The sequence below is a fragment of the Andrena cerasifolii genome, unplaced genomic scaffold, assembly GCF_050908995.1.
Source record: "Andrena cerasifolii isolate SP2316 unplaced genomic scaffold, iyAndCera1_principal scaffold2867, whole genome shotgun sequence".
In the NCBI taxonomy this organism is placed as follows: domain Eukaryota; kingdom Metazoa; phylum Arthropoda; class Insecta; order Hymenoptera; family Andrenidae; genus Andrena; species Andrena cerasifolii.
The window spans coordinates 1-13,255 of record NW_027487758.1 but is presented as its reverse complement, the minus strand read 5'-3'; the positions used below and the strand labels follow the sequence as shown (position 1 = coordinate 13,255).

Genomic DNA, 13,255 nt, shown 5'->3' with positions numbered 1-13,255 from the left:
TTTACCTATTTTTTCCGTTAATTTATATACCTATTTTTTTATTTACCTTTTTTCTTTTGGTTTATTTAGCTATTTATCTATATTTATACACCTTTTTTCTGTAGATAATTTAACTACTTTTTCTCTATTTATTTACTTATTTTTCTATATTTATTTACCTCTTTTTCCTCTATTTATTTACCTATTTTTTTAATTAGCTATTTTTCTCTATTTATACACCTATTTTTCTATAATTAATTTACCTATTTTTTTCTCTAGTTTATTTACCTATTTTTTATTTACCTTTTTTTCTTTGATTTATTTAGCTATTTATCTATATTTATACACCTTTTTTCTGTAGATAATTTAACTACTTTTTCTCTATTAATTTACCTATTTTTCTATATTTATTTACCTCTTTTTCCTCTATTTATTTACCTATTTTTTTAATTAGCTATTTTTCTCTATTTATACACCTATTCTTCTCTAATTAATTTACCTATTTTTTTCTCTAGTTTATTTACCTATTTTTTATTTACCTTTTTTGCTTTGATTTATTTAGCTATTTATCTATATTTATACACCTATTTTTTCTCTAGATAATTTACCTATTTTTTTCTCTATTTTTTACCTCTTTTGTTTTCTCTAGTTATTTACCTATTTTTTCTCTGTTTATTTAACTATTTTTTCCTTTAATTTATTTACCTATTTTTTATTTACCTTTTTTTCTTTGATTTATTTAGCTATTTATCTATATTTATACACCTTTTTTTCTGTAAATAATTTAACTATTCCTTCTCTATTTTTTACCTCTTTTGTTTTCTCTATTTATTTACCTATTTTTCTGTTTATTTGCCTATTTTTCTCCTTTTTATTTACCTACTTCTTCTCTATTTATTTGCCTATTTTTTTCTCTAGTTTATTTACCTATTTTTATCTATTTATTAGCCTATTTTTTTCTCTATTTTATTTACCTATTTTTTTATCTATTTATTTACCTATTTTTCTCTATTTATTTACCTCTTTTTCTCTATTTATTTACCTCTTTTTTCTCTATTTATTTACCTCTTTTGTTTTCTCTATTTATTTACCTATTTTTCTCTAGTTATTTACCTCTTTTTCAGTATTTATTTACCTACCTTGTTTTCTCTACTTCATTACCTATTTTTCTCTATTTATTTGCCTATTTTTTTCTCTAAAATATTTACCTAGTTTTCTCTATATATTTACCTATTTTCTGTTTTTATTTACCTCCTTTGTATTCTCTACTCCATTAACTATTTTTCACTATTTCTTTATCTATTTTTTTCTCTAATTTATTTACCTATTTTTTCTCTGTTTATTTAACTATTTTTTCCGTTAATTTATTTACCTATTTTTTATTTACCTTTTTTCTTTGATTTATTTAGCTATTTATCTATATTTATACACCTTTTCTTTCTGTAGATAATTTAACTACTTTTTCTCTATTTATTTACTTATTTTTCTATATTTATTTACCTCTTTTTCCTCTATTTATTTACCTATTTTTTTAATTAGCTATTTTTCTCTATTTATACACCTATTTTTCTATAATTAATTTACCTATTTTTTTCTCTAGTTTATTTACCTATTTTTTATTTACCTTTTTTTCTTTGATTTATTTAGCTATTTATCTATATTTATACACCTATTTTTTCTCTAGATAATTTACCTATTTTTTCTCTATTTTTTACCTCTTTTGTTTTCTCTATTTTATTTACCTATTTTTTTATCTATTTATTTACCTATTTTTCTGTTTATTTGCCTATTTTTCTCCATTTTATTTACCTACTTCTTCTCTATTTATTTGCCTATTTTTGTCTCTAGTTTATTTACTTATTTTTATCTATTTATTAGCCTATTTTTTTCTCTATTTTATTTACCTATTTATTTATCTATTTATTTACCTATTTTTCTCTATTTATTTACCTCTTTTTTCTCTATTTATTTACCTCTTTTTTCTCTATTTATTTACCTCTTTTGTTTTCTCTATTTATTTACCTATTTTTCTCTAGTTATTTACCTCTTTTTCAGTATTTATTTACCTACCTTGTTTTCTCTACTTCATTACCTATTTTTCTCTATTTATTTGCCTATTTTTTTCTCTAAAATATTTACCTAGTTTTCTCTATATATTTACCTATTTTCTGTTTTTATTTACCTCCTTTGTATTCTCTACTTCATTAACTATTTTTCACTATTTCTTTATCTATTTTTTTCTCTAATTTATTTACCTATTTTTTCTCTGTTTATTTAACTATTTTTTCCGTTAATTTATTTACCTATTTTTTATTTACCTTTTTTCTTTGATTTATTTAGCTATTTATCTATATTTATACACCTTTTTTTCTGTAGATAATTCAACTACTTTTTCTCTATTTATTTACTTATTTTTCTATATTTATTTACCTCTTTTTCCTCTATTTATTTACCTATTTTTTTAATTAGCTATTTTTCTCTATTTATACACCTATTTTTCTATAATTAATTTACCTATTTTTTTCTCTAGTTTATTTACCTATTTTTTATTTACCTTTTTTTCTTTGATTTATTTAGCTATTTATCTATATTTATACACCTATTTTTTCTCTAGATAATTTACCTATTTTTTCTCTATTTTTTACCTCTTTTGTTTTCTCTATTTTATTTACCTATTTTTTTATCTATTTATTTACCTATTTTTCTCTATTTATTTACCTCTTTTTTCTCTATTTATTTACCTCTTTTTTCTCTATTTATTTACCTCTTTTGTTTTCTCTATTTATTTACCTATTTTTCTCTAGTTATTTACCTCTTTTTCAGTATTTATTTACCTACTTTGTTTTCTCTACTTCATTACCTATTTTTCTCTATTTATTTGCCTATTTTTTTCTCTAAAATATTTACCTAGTTTTCTCTATATATTTACCTATTTTCTGTATTTATTTACCTCCTTCGTATTCTCTACTTCATTACCTATTTTTCACTATTTCTTTATCTATTTTTTTCTCTAATTTATTTACCTATTTTTTCTCTGCTTATTTACCTATTCTTCTCTATTTTATTTACATACTTTTTCTCTATTTATTTACCTATTTTTTCTCCAGTTATTTACCTATTTCCTTCTCTCATTTATTTACCTATTTTTTCTCTGTTTAGCTACCTATTTTTTCCTCTAATTTATTTACCTATTTTTTTATTTACCTTTTTTTCATTGATTTATTTAGCTATTTTTCTCTATTTATACACCTATTCTTCTCTAATTTATTTACCAATTTTTTCTCTGTTTATTTACCCATTTCTTCCTTTTATTTATATACCTATTTTTTATTTACCTTTTTTTCTTTGATTTATTTAGCTATTTATCTATATTTATACACCTATTTTTTCTCTAGATAATTTAACTATTTTTTCTCTATTAATTTACCTATTTTTCTATATTTATTTACCTCTTTTTCCTCTATTTATTTACCTATTTTTTTAATTAGCTATTTTTCTCTATTTATACACCTATTCTTCTCTAATTAATTTACCTATTTTTTTCTCTAGTTTATTTACCTATTTTTTATTTACCTTTTTTTCTTTTATTTATTTAGCTATTTATCTATATTTATACACCTATTTTTTCTCTAGATAATTTACCTATTTTTTTCTCTATTTTTTTACCTCTTTTGTTTTCTCTAGTTATTTACCTATTTTTTCTCTGTTTATTTAACTATTTTTTCCTTTAATTTATTTACCTATTTTTTATTTACCTTTTTTTCTTTGATTTATTTAGCTATTTATCTATATTTATACACCTTTTTTTCTGTAAATAATTTAACTATTCCTTCTCTATTTTTTACCTCTTTTGATTTCTCTATTTATTTACCTATTTTTCTGTTTATTTGCCTATTTTTCTCCATTTTATTTACCTACTTCTTCTCTATTTATTTGCCTATTTTTTTCTCTAGTTTATTTACCTATTTTTATCTATTTATTGGCCTATTTTTTTTCTCTATTTTATTTACCTATTTTTTTATCTATTTATTTACCTATTTTTCTCTATTTATTTACCTCTTTTTTCTCTATTTATTTACCTCTTTTTTCTCTATTTATTTACCTCTTTTGTTTTCTCTATTTATTTACCTATTTTTCTCTAGTTATTTACCTCTTTTTCAGTATTTATTTACCTACCTTGTTTTCTCTACTTCATTACCTATTTTTCTCTATTTATTTGCCTATTTTTTTCTCTAAAATATTTACCTAGTTTTCTCTATATATTTACCTATTTTCTGTTTTTATTTACCTCCTTTGTATTCTCTACTTCATTAACTATTTTTCACTATTTCTTTATCTATTTTTTTCTCTAATTTATTTACCAATTTTTTCTCTGTTTATTTACCTATTTTTTCCTGCAATATATTTATCTATTTTTTTCTCCAATTTATTTACCAATTTTTTCTCTATTTATTTACATCCTTTGTTTTCTCTATTTATTTCCTATTTTTTCCTGTATTTATTTACCTATTTTTTTTAATTAGCTATTTTTCTCTATTTATACACCTATTTTTCTCTGATTAATTTACCTATTTTTTCTCTAGTTTATTTACCTATTTTTTATTTACCTTTTTTTCTTTGATTTATTTAGCTATTTATCTATATTTATACACCTATTTTTTCTCTAGATAATTTAACTATTTTTTCTCTATTTATTTACCTATTCTTTCTCTATTTATTTACCTCTTTTGTTTTCTCTATTTATTTACCTATTTTTTCTCTAGTTATTTACCTCCCTTTTCTGTACTTATTTACCTACTTTGTTTTCTCAACTTCATTACCTATTTTTCTCTATTTATTTGCCTATTTTTTTCTCTAAATTATTTACCTATTTTACTCTATGTATTTACCTATTTTCTGTTTTTATTTACCTCCTTTGTATTCTCTACTTCATTACCTATTTTTCACTATTTCTTTATCTATTTTTTTCTCTAATTTATTTACCTATTTTTTCTCTGTTTATTTACCTATTTTTCTCTATTTTATTTACCTACTTTTTCTCTATTTATTTACCTATTTTTTCTCTAGTTATTTACCTATTTCCTTCTCTCATTTATTTACCTATTTTTTCTCTAGTTATTTACCTCCTTTTTCTGTACTTATTTACCTACTTTGTTTTCTCTACTTCATTACCTATTTTTCTCTAATTTATTTACCTATTTTTTCTCTCTTTATTTACCTATTTTTTCTCTATTTTATTTACCTACTTTTTCTCTATTTATTTACCTATTTTTCTCTATTTATTCACCTATTTTTTCTCTAGATAATTTACCTATTTTTTTCTCTATTTTTTTACCTCTTTTGTTTTCTCTATTTATTTACCTATTTTTTCTCTGTTTATTTAACTACTTTTTCCTTTAATTTATATACCTATTTTTTATTTACCTTTCTTTCTTTGATTTATTTAGCTATTTATCTATATTTATACACCTTTTTTTCTGTAAATAATTTAACTATTCCTTCTCTATTTTTTACCTCTTTTGTTTTCTCTATTTATTTACCTATTTTTCTGTTTATTTGCCTATTTTTCTCCATTTTATTTACCTACTTCTTCTCTATTTATTTGCCTATTTTTTTCTCTAGTTTATTTACCTATTTTTATCTATTTATTAGCCTATTTTTTTCTCTATTTTATTTACCTATTTTTTTATCTATTTATTTACCTATTTTTCTCTATTTATTTACCTCTTTTTTCTCTATTTATTTACCTCTTTTTTCTCTATTTATTTACCTCTTTTGTTTTCTCTATTTATTTACCTATTTTTCTCTAGTTATTTACCTCTTTTTCAGTATTTATTTACCTACCTTGTTTTCTCTACTTCATTACCTATTTTTCTCTATTTATTTGCCTATTTTTTTCTCTAAAATATTTACCTAGTTTTCTCTATATATTTACCTATTTTCTGTTTTTATTTACCTCCTTTGTATTCTCTACTTCATTAACTATTTTTCACTATTTCTTTATCTATTTTTTTCTCTAATTTATTTACCTATTTTTTCTCTGTTTATTTAACTATTTTTTCCGTTAATTTATTTACCTATTTTTTATTTACCTTTTTTCTTTGATTTATTTAGCTATTTATCTATATTTATACACCTTTTTTCTGTAGATAATTTAACTACTTTTTCTCTATTTATTTACTTATTTTTCTATATTTATTTACCTCTTTTTCCTCTATTTATTTACCTATTTTTTTAATTAGCTATTTTTCTCTATTTATACACCTATTTTTCTATAATTAATTTACCTATTTTTTTCTCTAGTTTATTTACCTATTTTTTATTTACCTTTTTTTCTTTGATTTATTTAGCTATTTATCTATATTTATACACCTTTTTTCTGTAGATAATTTAACTACTTTTTCTCTATTAATTTACCTATTTTTCTATATTTATTTACCTCTTTTTCCTCTATTTATTTACCTATTTTTTTAATTAGCTATTTTTCTCTATTTATACACCTATTCTTCTCTAATTAATTTACCTATTTTTTTCTCTAGTTTATTTACCTATTTTTTATTTACCTTTTTTGCTTTGATTTATTTAGCTATTTATCTATATTTATACACCTATTTTTTCTCTAGATAATTTACCTATTTTTTTCTCTATTTTTTTACCTCTTTTGTTTTCTCTAGTTATTTACCTATTTTTTCTCTGTTTATTTAACTATTTTTTCCTTTAATTTATTTACCTATTTTTTATTTACCTTTTTTTCTTTGATTTATTTAGCTATTTATCTATATTTATACACCTTTTTTTCTGTAAATAATTTAACTATTCCTTCTCTATTTTTTACCTCTTTTGTTTTCTCTATTTATTTACCTATTTTTCTGTTTATTTGCCTATTTTTCTCCTTTTTATTTACCTACTTCTTCTCTATTTATTTGCCTATTTTTTTCTCTAGTTTATTTACCTATTTTTATCTATTTATTAGCCTATTTTTTTCTCTATTTTATTTACCTATTTTTTTATCTATTTATTTACCTATTTTTCTCTATTTATTTACCTCTTTTTTCTCTATTTATTTACCTCTTTTTTCTCTATTTATTTACCTCTTTTGTTTTCTCTATTTATTTACCTATTTTTCTCTAGTTATTTACCTCTTTTTCAGTATTTATTTACCTACCTTGTTTTCTCTACTTCATTACCTATTTTTCTCTATTTATTTGCCTATTTTTTTCTCTAAAATATTTACCTAGTTTTCTCTATATATTTACCTATTTTCTGTTTTTATTTACCTCCTTTGTATTCTCTACTCCATTAACTATTTTTCACTATTTCTTTATCTATTTTTTTCTCTAATTTATTTACCTATTTTTTCTCTGTTTATTTAACTATTTTTTCCGTTAATTTATTTACCTATTTTTTATTTACCTTTTTTCTTTGATTTATTTAGCTATTTATCTATATTTATACACCTTTTCTTTCTGTAGATAATTTAACTACTTTTTCTCTATTTATTTACTTATTTTTCTATATTTATTTACCTCTTTTTCCTCTATTTATTTACCTATTTTTTTAATTAGCTATTTTTCTCTATTTATACACCTATTTTTCTATAATTAATTTACCTATTTTTTTCTCTAGTTTATTTACCTATTTTTTATTTACCTTTTTTTCTTTGATTTATTTAGCTATTTATCTATATTTATACACCTATTTTTTCTCTAGATAATTTACCTATTTTTTCTCTATTTTTTACCTCTTTTGTTTTCTCTATTTTATTTACCTATTTTTTTATCTATTTATTTACCTATTTTTCTGTTTATTTGCCTATTTTTCTCCATTTTATTTACCTACTTCTTCTCTATTTATTTGCCTATTTTTGTCTCTAGTTTATTTACTTATTTTTATCTATTTTTGCCTATTTTTTTTTCTCTATTTTATTTACCTATTTTTTTATCTATTTATTTACCTATTTTTCTCTATTTATTTACCTCTTTTTTCTCTATTTATTTACCTCTTTTTTCTCTATTTATTTACCTCTTTTGTTTTCTCTATTTATTTACCTATTTTTCTCTAGTTATTTACCTCTTTTTCAGTATTTATTTACCTACTTTGTTTTCTCTACTTCATTACCTATTTTTCTCTATTTATTTGCCTATTTTTTTCTCTAAAATATTTACCTAGTTTTCTCTATATATTTACCTATTTTCTGTATTTATTTACCTCCTTTGTATTCTCTACTTCATTACCTATTCTTCACTATTTCTTTATCTATTTTTTTCTCTAATTTATTTATCAATTTTTTCTCTGTGTATTTACCTATTTTTTCCTGTAATATATTTATCTATTTTTTTCTCTAATTTATTTACCTATTTTTTCCTCTATTTATTTACCTATTTTTTTTAATTAGCTATTTTTCTCTATTTATTCACCTATTTTTCTCTAATTAATTTACCTATTTTTTGCTCTAGTTTATTTACCTATTTTTTATTTACCTTTTTTTCTTTGATTTATTTAACTATTTATCTATATTTATACAACTATTTTTCTCTAGATAATTTACCTATTTTTTTCTCTATTTTTTTACCTCTTTTGTTTTCTCTAATTATTTACCTATTTTTCTCTGTTTATTTGCCTATTTTTCTCTATTTTATTTACCTACTTCTTCTCTATTTATTTGCCTATTTTTTTCTCTAGTTTATTTACCTATTTTTTATTTACATTTTTTTCTTTGATTTATTTAGCTATTTATCTATATTTATACACCTATTTTTTCTCTAGATAATTTACCTATTTTTTCTCTATTTTTTTACCTCTTTTGTTTTCTCTATTTATTTACCTATTTTTTCTCTGTTTATTTAACTATTTTTTCCTTTAATTTATTTACCTATTTATTATTTACCTTTTTTTCTTTGATTTATTTAGCTATTTATCTATATTTATACACCTATTTTTTCTCTAGATAATTTAACTATTTTTTCTCTAGTTTATTTACCTATTTTTATCTATTTATTTGCCTATTTTTTTCTCTATTTTATTTACCTATTTTTTATCTATTTATTTACCTATTTTTCTGTATTTATTCACCTCTTTTTCTCTATTTGTTTACCTATTTTTTCGCTATATATTTACCTATTTTTGTCTCTCATTTATTTACGTATTTTTTCTCTGTTTATTTACCAATTTTTTCCTCTAATTTATTTACCTTTTTTTGTTTGGTTCATTTACCTATTTATCTATATTTATACACCTATTTTTTCTCTAGTTAAGTTACCTATTTTTTTCTCTATTTTTTTACCTCTTTTGTTTTCTCTATTTATTTATCTATTTTTTCTCTGTTTATTTAACTATTTTTTCCTTTCATTTATTTACCTATTTTTCTCTATTTAGTCACTTATTTTTCTCTATTTATGTATCTATTTTTTTCTCTAATTTATTTACCTATTTTTTCTATAGTTTATGCACCTATTTTATCTATTTATTTGCCTATTTTTTCTCTATTTTATTTACCTCTTTTTATTTACCTTTTTTCTTTCATTTATTTAGCTATTTTTCTCTACTTATACACCTATTTTTTCTCTAGCTTATTTACCTATTTTTCTCTATTTATTCACCTATTTTTCTCTATTTATTTATCTATTTTTTCTCTAATTTATTTACCTATTTTTTCTCTAGTTTATTTACCTAATTTTATCTATTTATTTGCCTATTTTTTCTCTATTTTATTTACCTATTTTTTTATCTATTTATTTACCTACTTTTTCTATTTATTTATCAATGTTTTCTCTGTGTATTTACCTATTTTTTCCTGTAATATATTTATCTATTTTTTTCTCTAATTTATTTACCTATTTTTTCCTCTATTTATTTACCTATTTTTTTTAATTAGCTATTTTTCTCTATTTATTCACCTATTTTTCTCTAATTAATTTACCTATTTTTTGCTCTAGTTTATTTACCTATTTTTTATTTACCTTTTTTTCTTTGATTTATTTAACTATTTATCTATATTTATACACCTATTTTTCTCTAGATAATTTACCTATTTTTTTCTCTATTTTTTTACCTCTTTTGTTTTCTCTAATTATTTACCTATTTTTCTCTGTTTATTTGCCTATTTTTCTCTATTTTATTTACCTACTTCTTCTCTATTTATTTGCCTATTTTTTTCTCTAGTTTATTTACATATTTTTATCTATTTATTTGCCTATTTTTTTTCTCTATTTTATTTACCTATTTTTTTATCTATTTATTTACCTATTTTTCTCTATTTATTTACCTCTTTTTTCTCTATTTATTTACCTCTTTTGTTTTCTCTATTTATTTACCTATTTTTCTCTAGTTATTTACCTCTTTTTCAGTATTTATTTACCTACTTTGTTTTCTCTACTTCATTACCTATTTTTCTCTATTTATTTGCCTATTTTTTTCTCTAAAATATTTACCTAGTTTTCTCTATATATTTACCTATTTTCTGTATTTATTTACCTCCTTTGTATTCTCTACTTCATTACCTATTTTTCACTATTTCTTTATCTATTTTTTTCTCTAATTTATTTACCAATTTTTTCTCTGTTTATTTACCTATTTTTTCCTGCAATATATTTATCTATTTTTTTCTCTAATTTATTTACCAATTTTTTCTCTATTTATTTACATCCTTTGTTTTCTCTATTTATTTACCTATTTTTTCCTCTATTTATTTACCTATTTTTTTTAATTAGCTATTTTTCTCTATTTATACACCTATTTTTCTCTAATTAATTTACCTATTTTTTCTCTAGTTTATTTACCTATTTTTTATTTACCTTTTTTTCTTTGATTTATTTAGCTATTTATCTATATTTATACACCTATTTTTTCTCTAGATAATTTACCTATTTTTTCTCTATTTTTTTACCTCTTTTGTTTTCTCTATTTATTTACCTATTTTTTCTCTGTTTATTTAACTATTTTTTCCTTTAATTTATTTACCTATTTATTATTTACCTTTTTTTCTTTGATTTATTTAGCTATTTATCTATATTTATACACCTATTTTTTCTCTAGATAATTTAACTACTTTTTCTCTATTTATTTACCTATTTTTCTATATTTATTTACCTATTTTTTTAATTAGCTATTTTTCTCTATTTATACACCTATTTTTCTCTAATTAATTTACCTATTTTTTGCTCTAGTTTATTTACCTATTTTTTATTTACCTTTTTTTCTTTGATTTATTTAACTATTTATCTATATTTATACACCTATTTTTCTCTAGATAATTTACCTATTTTTTTCTCTATTTTTTTACCTCTTTTGTTTTCTCTAATTATTTACCTATTTTTCTCTGTTTATTTGCCTATTTTTCTCTATTTTATTTACCTACTTCTTCTCTATTTATTTGCCTATTTTTTTCTCTAGTTTATTTACCTATTTTTATCTATTTATTTGCCTATTTTTTTTTCTCTATTTTATTTACCTATTTTTTTATCTATTTATTTACCTATTTTTCTCTATTTATTTACCTCTTTTTTCTCTATTTATTTACCTCTTTTTTCTCTATTTATTTACCTCTTTTGTTTTCTCTATTTATTTACCTATTTTTCTCTAGTTATTTACCTCTTTTTCAGTATTTATTTACCTACTTTGTTTTCTCTACTTCATTACCTATTTTTCTCTATTTATTTGCCTATTTTTTTCTCTATAATATTTACCTAGTTTTCTCTATATATTTACCTATTTTCTGTATTTATTTACCTCCTTTGTATTCTCTACTTCATTACCTATTTTTCACTATTTCTTTATCTATTTTTTTCTCTAATTTATTTACCAATTTTTTCTCTGTTTATTTACCTATTTTTTCCTGCAATATATTTATCTATTTTTTTCTCTAATTTATTTACCAATTTTTTCTCTATTTATTTACATCCTTTGTTTTCTCTATTTATTTACCTATTTTTTCCTCTATTTATTTGCCTATTTTTTTTAATTAGCTATTTTTCTCTATTTATACACCTATTTTTCTCTAATTAATTTACCTATTTTTTCTCTAGTTTATTTACCTATTTTTTATTTACCTTTTTTCCTTTGATTTATTTAGCTATTTATCTTTATTTATACACCTATTTTTTCTCTAAAATATTTACCTAGTTTTCTCTATATATTTACCTATTTTCTGTATTTATTTACCTCCTTTGTATTCTCTACTTCATTACCTATCTTTCACTATTTTTTATCTATTTTTTTCTCTAATTTATTTACCTATTTTTTCTCTGTTTATTTACCTATTTTTCTCTATTTTATTTAGTTACTTTTTCTCTATTTATTTACCTATTTTTTCTCTAGTTATTTACCTATTTCCTTCTCTCATTTATTTACCTATTTTTTCTCTGTTTAGCTACCTATTTTTTCCTCTAATTTATTTACCTATTTTTTCTCTAGTTTATTTACCTAATTTTATCTATTTATTTGCCTATTTTTTCTCTATTTTATTTACCTATTTTTTTATCTATTTATTTACCTACTTTTTCTATTTATTTATCATTTTTTTCTCTGTGTATTTACCTATTTTTTCCTGTAATATATTTATCTATTTTTTTGTCTAATTTATTTACCTATTTTTTCCTCTATTTATTTACCTCTTTTGTTTTCTCTATTTATTTACCTATTTTTCTCTAGTTATTTAGCTCTTTTTCAGTATTTATTTACCTACTTTGTTTTCTCTACTTCATTACCTATTTTTCTCTATTTATTTGCCTATTTTTTTCTCTAAAATATTTACCTAGTTTTCTCTATATATTTACCTATTTTCTGTATTTATTTACCTCCTTTGTATTCTCTACTTCATTACCTATTTTTCACTATTTCTTTATCTATTTTTTTCTCTAATTTATTTACCAATTTTTTCTCTGTTTATTTACCTATTTTTTCCTGCAATATATTTATCTATTTTTTTCTCTAATTTATTTACCAATTTTTTCTCTATTTATTTACATCCTTTGTTTTCTCTATTTATTTACCTATTTTTTCCTCTATTTATTTACCTATTTTTTTTAATTAGCTATTTTTCTCTATTTATACACCTATTTTTCTCTAATTAATTTACCTATTTTTTCTCTAGTTTATTTACCTATTTTTTATTTACCTTTTTTCCTTTGATTTATTTAGCTATTTATCTATATTTATACACCTATTTTTTCTCTAGATAATTTACCTATTTTTTCTCTATTTTTTTACCTCTTTTGTTTTCTCTATTTATTTACCTATTTTTTCTCTGTTTATTTAACTATTTTTTCCTTTAATTTAT

The 13,255-nt window shown here is 20.2% G+C and overlaps 1 long non-coding RNA gene across 6 annotated transcripts; it reads right to left on the bottom strand.

Moving 5' to 3' along the window:
• Nucleotides 1-145: 145 nt before the first annotated feature.
• On the bottom strand, nt 146-13,190 carry LOC143378316 (uncharacterized). Of its 6 annotated transcripts, none has more exons than XR_013088170.1 (6): nt 9,719-13,190; nt 8,960-9,029; nt 7,934-8,670; nt 4,572-7,771; nt 1,908-3,167; nt 146-1,745 (listed from the first exon to the last, which is right to left on the bottom strand). It is a non-coding gene; the product is annotated as an uncharacterized LOC143378316 (long non-coding RNA). The 6 variants fall into 6 exon arrangements; XR_013088173.1 differs by lacking the exon at nt 146-1,745 and having other exon boundaries at nt 2,003-3,167; nt 4,572-5,244; nt 5,750-7,771; XR_013088174.1 differs by lacking the exon at nt 146-1,745 and having other exon boundaries at nt 2,003-3,167; nt 9,719-12,279; nt 12,328-13,190.
• Nucleotides 13,191-13,255: the final 65 nt, after the last annotated feature.